This window comes from Sarcophilus harrisii, chromosome 2, assembly GCF_902635505.1.
Source record: "Sarcophilus harrisii chromosome 2, mSarHar1.11, whole genome shotgun sequence".
Taxonomy (NCBI): domain Eukaryota; kingdom Metazoa; phylum Chordata; class Mammalia; order Dasyuromorphia; family Dasyuridae; genus Sarcophilus; species Sarcophilus harrisii.
Window position 1 is genome coordinate 546,521,955 of NC_045427.1, and position 7,929 is coordinate 546,529,883.

Genomic DNA, 7,929 nt, shown 5'->3' on the forward strand with positions numbered 1-7,929 from the left:
TCCCCTATCTGCTGCTGCCCAGTTCTGGCCATGAATCAAAACAAAAGTCCTTGCTAGGAGGGTCCTGAAGAGATTGCAGATTTTGAAAAGGATGTGCTAACCTTCTACAGAGGGGGACCCTGGACAGTTGATTCACTGCTGATGAGTGTGACCCATCAGGAGTTTCCCCAATTCAAATGAATATTTTGTACCAATTTTCTACTATACCTTATCTATTATTTATCTAGTTATAAATATATCTCTATAGGTATAGACTTACTGAGTGCTTCCTATGTGCAAAACCCTTTGTTAGATACAATATAGAATAATGAGATAGATAAAATCTGGTCTCATCCCTTAAGGAATTTACATTTTCATTGGGGCAAGCTCACAGTGACAAAGAAAAGCATAAAAACTTGATATTGTTCTGTGGGTTTGGGATGATCAAAGAAGGCTTCCCAGAGGACACAGGAATTAAACTAGTCCTTACAAGATGTAGAAAATTCAGATAACTGGAGAAAGAAAAGAAGTAGAGCCTCTGTTGTTGGCTCAAGGCTGACAAGTTTTTATCAGACTTGGAGGAAGTCATAAGTCACTTCTTTCACATTTGTGGATAACACAGAGCTGAGGATCTAGCTAATATGTTAAACAGAAGAATTAAGATTCTAAAAGGTCACATGGGCTAGAATGCTAATTCCAAACTAGCAAGGTGAAATTTAACAGTAATAAATATAAAGTTCTGCTTTTAGTTTCAAAAAGTCAGCTATACGAGTACAAGTGGTAGGAAACTTGCTTAGAATTATTTCCTGAAAAAGTCAAGCCAAATTTAGTCCTTAATAGCATTTATTAAGCACCTATTTGCCAAGGGACACAAAGGAAGAAGAAACAAAACAATAAAACAATCCCTAATCTCACAAGGAATTCACTGTTCAATAGAGGAGACAACATGCACACATATATGCACAAACAAAATGCAAATGATAAGTTAGAGGTGATCAACAAAAAAAAATTAGCATTAAAGGGTATCAGAAAAAGACTTCTTGTGGAAGGTGAGATTTTATCTGGGACATAAAGGAAGTAAGATGGCCAGAAGACAAAGAGAGAGGAAAAGCATTCCGGATGAGGGACAGCCAGTGAAATTTCATGGAGTCTGAAGAGGGAGTATTCTGTGGAAGAAACAGCAAGGAGGCTAGTGTCACTGGATCAGTCTTCACAGTATAGTATTGAGATGTATGAATGAATGCGATTCCTTTGCTCAGACCTCAGGTTCTGAAGCGAAAAGAATTTGCTAACCCAAGAGACAGTGACAAAAATAGGAGATTTTATTTTTCAGTAAGAAGCTTTCTCTTAGCGAGCATATTTTTCTCAATGGAGAAAAATCTGCAACAGTTTCCAGAAGATCTATTTTATGAGTAAGTCTAGAGGAAGTTTGATAATTCTCAATTGAATGTGAAGTCTTTCCTCAGACTGACTTCCCGAAAGATCAATAGTAGTTTGATTTGGCCATTTGTGTAGGAGAGAACTTTTTCCTTCTCTCACTCTGAAAGGCTTTGGAGTCCAGACAGATCAAAGGGGGACCCGGGTTTTGTGATTTTACATAATTTTACAGAGTTCACTCAGGTCATACAGAGTTCACTCGGATCAATATTAAGAAGACTGAAAACGTAAAAAGAATCCAAGTTATGAAGGGTTTTAGCAGTTCAATGAAGAATTTTAGAATTGTGTTCTGGAATTGATAGGGAATCTAGAAGGATAGAAATTTATTAAATGGGATGAAGTGGGGGAAATAATGGTCAGACCAGTTCCATTCAATTAAGATCGAAAGATCCATTTGATAACTAAGTGGAGGACAAAGATACTTAAAGGAATGAAATACCTCTGCAAAACACTGCAGTTGTCCGAGTGTTTCAAGTGTTAAAGACTTGGAATATGTTTCTTCCTTTATGAAGAAGAGGTGAGATGAACAGAACATTATATACATTATCAGACAAAGTTTCTGTATTGGATATTTTTGCTGAATTATCTCCCCTTTTAAGGGCAGCTAAATGGTGCAGTGCATAGAGTGCTGACCTTGGGGTCAAGAATACTCACATTCCTGAGTGTGGCCTCAGAAACTTACCAGCTTGTGACCTGGGCAAATTATTTAATCCTGTTTACCTCAGTTTCCTCATATGTAAAATGATCTGGAGAAAGAAATGGCAAACTACTTCAGTATCTTTGCAAGAAAATCTGGATAAGGTCATGAAGAGTCAGACCTAACTAACTCAACAACAACAGCATCTGTCTTTTTCATAAGAAATGATTCAATGGAAGAAAGGTGTAAAAATAATTGTGATATAAAGATATCAGTTATATCACTGCATATGTTTCTTTAAGTATTTTTAAGTGAATCTAAATGTAATGTAAGTAAACAAAACAACAATGATGCCCTCCCTCCTCCTCCAAAAAAAGTTATTAAAATCTTCAATTGGATTGCTAGAAGTACATGGGGTCCCAAAAGTCTTAGTGAAGTTTTAGCCCATTAAAGCTTGTTGTTATTGTTTGCCCACCTTTAGATAGGTAATAATATATTTAAGGGGTTTGAGAGACTGTGCTTGCATGCTAAAAGTTCATGTGATAAATGTTTTCCTTAATACTAGAAAGGATTAAAAAGAGGAAGAAAGGAAAAAAAATCAGTTCTATTCAATTCAACCAAAATTTTCTACTGTGTGTAAGAAGAGCACCTAGTGTAAGAAGAGTTCCTAGTTGGTTGGAGTTCCTTTCCTTTCTTCTCCTCTCCTCTTCTTTCTTTTTTCCATTCTTTTCCTTTTTCCTTTTCTTCCCTTCCCTGTTGTGCCATAGTTCCCTTTTAGTACTATGCCTCAGTTTCCCTAATTGTCCTGCCTCAGTTTTCCTAAATTATTCTGCCTCGGTTTCCCTGATTGCAATCCCCCCTTTCCTGCTCATTAGAACTGAGATAATTAGGGCTGTGGAAATCTGACTTTCTAGAAAATAAAACTCCAGATATCCTGTCTCAGATACCTAATTGGTAACTCTAAGTCCAGACTTGTTGGCTCTAGTTGGACACCTCCTTAACTCCCAATTTGTTAGAATTTATGGTCCTAACCCCAACCTGTCAGAACTGGATTTATGGTCCCTGCCTGGAGATTCCAGCTCACCAGAATTTGGACTCTACTACCCCCTCCACCCCCCTCATCCCCCCACCCCTGCCTTTGTTTAGCTATATATGTGTGTGTGTATATGTATACATACATATATATATATACATATATATATATATATATCATTGAGAATTCACATTCACTGCTGCATGCTTAGAATCATCAGCCCTGGGGGCAACATGCCCCTAGCACAATCTCTCCCTCTAAGAAATCCAAATAAAATATTAAAAACTCTCTAATCTCTATCTTGCCTCAGTTTCTCCAGCATTTCACCCTTCTGCTTTTCCTTTCCTTGCTTTTCCTTGCTGTTCTTTCTTTACTTCCCTTCTGTAGTAGACTTTTGAGTCAGAGGACTTAGCTTTGAATCCCATTCCCACTATTCATCAACCATATGGACAAATGTCTTAAATTGGGCCTCTTTCCCCTCATCTACAAAATGAGAGAATCAGACTAAATCATCCCTAAATTCCCTTTCAATTCTAACTTCATGGTCCTTCTCATTTATGGAGAGTAATAGATCCATTGTATTCTCCCCAGTCAAACTACATCTGAAATATTGAGCTCTGTTTGAGGCACCTCATTTAAGAGAATGGAACATGTCCAGAGAATCATGACTAAAATGACAAAGGTTCTGGAAATGATATCAGATAAGAAATGAAGAAACTGGTGATGTTTCTGCCATTTACACTTTCTCTTAAGAATGAAATAAAATTTCATTTGAGGTAGTGAATTTCGCATCCCAGAAGCATTTGAGAAGATTCACAGGGGTCCTCAAACTTTTAAATAGGGGGCCAGTTCACTGTCCCTCAGATGTTGGAGGGCTGCACTATAGTAAAAACAAAAATTTTCTTTTGTGGGCTTTTAAATAAAGAAACTTCATAACCCTGGGTGAGGAGGATAAACGTCCTCAGCTGCTGCACCTAGCCCTTGGGCCATAGTTTGAGGACCCCTGGAGAAGAAGCTAGATAGATATACTATCCATTGAGAATATTGTACAGGATATCCTAATATTGGGTGAGAGATTCACTAAGATCTCTTTCAACTCCAAGTTTCTACTTCAAGTTTAACTAACTCCACAGGAGAGGAAAGAAACTGAAACTTTCCAGATGCTCTACTTTCAAATGTTAACACATTTTTATTGAAATTGAACTGGACTGAATTTTCCCTTTCCTTCCCTCTCCTTCCAGCCTCTTCTAGTATAAATGAAAGCATTCATCCCATGAGTTTTAACATACAAGCAGAGACTCTCTAGCATCTCAAATACAGCACTACTCAACCAAAATCATACCCTGACAGTACACATATTAATCCACAAGCAAATATATAAACTCATAACCAAACAGCATCTTTTTGTCCCAAATGCAGAGGCTATGGGCTAAAGACTTTGCTTTACAAAGAATAAATATTCATTTCCTTGGTTTAAAAGATTTTTTAACCAGAATTTAACCAGAATCCATGTCAGTTAATTAAGTATTTACTTACACACCTTGATTTCACTTTCCTTGTAATAATTTAGACCTGTATTTTTCCTCTAGTGGATTTCCCCCATGGTTTTTATTCTATACACAATTCAGCAGTTACTCAGATGTTTTCTTGAATTATCTGTTGTTAGTCTTGACTCCTCAAAGACAATATAAACTTTATGTCTTAATTTCTGTGTCCCTAAACAATAGTATTATATGTCCAACAAATAACTCTTCTTTATTTGGTTTATTAATGGTGTCATTATGAACTTATCCCCCTCCCTTTAAAATATAGAATAGAATAGAGGTTATATATAGAATGTAAGAGGCAGAGAAGGAAGGTCTTCCAAATAGTACATTATGGAAGGAAGGGGAAGAAGGAATAGAATCACCTGCAATCTACTCACAAAGATATATAAAATTGAAACAAGAACTATAACCTAGCATATGAATAACAATATTTGATCCACAAGGGTTATCATAGGATAATAGACATTTAAGCTAGTACCCAGAGTTTGTATAGCTTAGAAATTAGTGTATATACTTGGAAATTTGGGGAGTAAAGTTTTGAGGAATTCCAGGATCAAACTACACTTTGGTAAAAGGTTTCTGAATATCAAATGTATTGGCTCAGTTCACAATGCATGCTGAGTAAGACATACTAAAAGTTAATCTTAGATATGTAAATTATTCCCAAGATATCAATGGAGTATGAGAAGAGGGCAAATGGTGAAAAAAAGTCAAACATCCCTCAAAGCAAAATACTCCCTCTGTTGGCTATCCAGTTACATACATTAAATGACTGTGGTTCCATTGGATCATTTCTGTCAGTGCTCTTTCCTTCTTCATGACATTTACTTATCTATGTAAATGTTGTATCCCCAATAGTATATATATATATATTCTTTAAGAGCAAGGACTGTTTTAAGTGTCTTTGGATCCCACAGCAACTTTGTATGGTGGCTGGCATATAATAAGTACTTAATAAATGCTTATTGAATTGATTTATTAACGTTGGAAGGAGTTTTGTCTGTCATATAATTCAATAGTCTCCTTTTTAAGAGTTAGAAAATGAAGCCAAGATTCTGAAAAAATCCAAATTGATTCTGTTTTGTAATTGAATCTATCAATGCTGACATTTTGTATAACTACCTAAGTCATGTTTCTGTCTTTGAATTAAATTCAATTCCTAGGTTGAGAAGTTCAGTCTTCCTCTCTGAGTTGTTTAAAAGTTCAGCTTCCCTATAAATCACTTTAATTAAAAGAAACTTATTATCTCTATAATATTAGCTGTCTTTATACAATTAAAGGAAATCTGTTATCTATATATCATTAGTTATACACACAAGTAGACTAAATCACTTAGAATTTCCTAGCAACAAGATAGAAGGAGGAGCTGTTGCTAGCCCTGAACTCCCAATTATATTGTCCCATGATACTTCTAACTTTGCAATCAATCATTTTCCCCTTCTATGATGCTGCCCTCTAGTTTTAGGATGCTTATTTTTCTCTACCAAAAAAAAAAAAGAAAACTGGTCCACATTGAGGGTCTTTTAGCTGCTGAGGTGCTAACACTCCTTTTACTGATAACTGCTAGCTTTACCAATAAATTGAACATGCTCAGAGCTTTGTTGTCTCAGTTTCCCTTAATTTCAATCCTGACTATTCCTCCCTTTTATGCTCCTCAGTCTCCTTTGCTGGATCATCATCCAGGTCATGCTCATGGATGTCCTCCAAGACTCTGCCCTGGGCTCTCTTCTCTTCTCCCTGAATACTATTTCACTAGGTAATCTCATCAACTTCCAAGAATTTAATTATTTCTATGCTGATGATTTACCGATATATTTATCTAGTCCTAGCCTCTCTCCTAATCTCCAGAATCTCATCTCTAATTGTCTTTTGGACATTTCAAATAATTCCCCATAGACATGTCCAAAACTGAATTCATTATCTTCCTCTCCATCCCATCCTCAAGCATCCTTTTCCCAGTTTCCCTATTATTGTCCAGGATATCACCATCCTTCCATTCATCCAAGCTCACAACCTAGATGTTTTCCTCATCTCCTCATTCTTTTCCATTGCTCTTTCCTCCATTTCCAATTAGGTGCCACGTCCTTTTAATTTTATCTTTGACACAATTCTTGTATATGTCTTCTTTTTCTCCTCTGACATTGCCATCACTGAGTGCAGGCTCTCATTATCTCATACCTGTACTATTGCAATTATTGATCTCCCTTCCTTAGTTTTTCCCAGATAGAATATATCCACTCAACTGTCAAATTGATCTTTCTAAAGCATAGTTCTGACCACATCACCTCCACCTCACTCCATTCAATAAACTCTTGTGGCTCTCTATCATTTCCAGTATCCAACTCTAAAATCCTCCATTTGTTGATGAAACTCTTTATTAATTGGGCCCCCTTCTACCTTCCCAGTCTTCTTACACTTTACTCCAAAGATTCTGTGATCTAGTGCTGTTTATTATTTGCTGTTCCTCCCAACAGGACAATATGTCTCTGGATTCCATGCATTTTCACTGGCTGTCCTTCATACTTGGAATGCTTTTCCTTGTCATCTTTAACTCCTGGTCATCCTGACTTCCTTCAAGGCCCAGCTAAAATCCCACAGCCATGAAAGTGGCTAAAGCAGGCACTGTAGAGTGCTTAGCTTTTAATCAGATAATATGGCTTGTCCCAAGTCACCTAGACACTAGTTCATGTCATTTTTTCTACTCTCAGATTGTACTGTACTTAAGAAGATTTCGCATCTACTGAATAAAAAGCAATATATTAGATTTTAGTCATGCATATTAAAAAACTTAATTTGCTATTCAAAGTTTCTACAGAAGTCACCATTAGCTCTAGAATAGGAGAATGCATAACTTTAGACATAGAAACTGATTTGATGAATTAAAAGTAACATGAAAGAAATTTTTTTTTAAATCTATTTTTAAAAGTTCCTTGGTCAGAGACCTTTTAACATGGCCAGGTGAACATCTGGAAAATCCATTTGGCCCCTACAGCCTACAGAGAAGTCATTCTGGAAAGAGATCCAAGTCCCTTTAAAACATCACAGCCCTGGAAGAGGTTTAGAGAGATCTTTTGGTCTATGTATCTTTTTTTAAAAGCTTTGGGATTGGGGCCTAGGTTTGGGTGTGGAAAAAGGAGTAATGAACCAAATGAAAGGCAATGGAGACACTTAAAATGGGGATAAACCTGTGAGGGAACTTGAGGGAAATAATGTGAGTAAGGAAAGCACCTTTTAAATTGCAAAGCTTTGCATAATGTGAACTATGATTACTGGTGTGTGCCTACTCTACATCATAG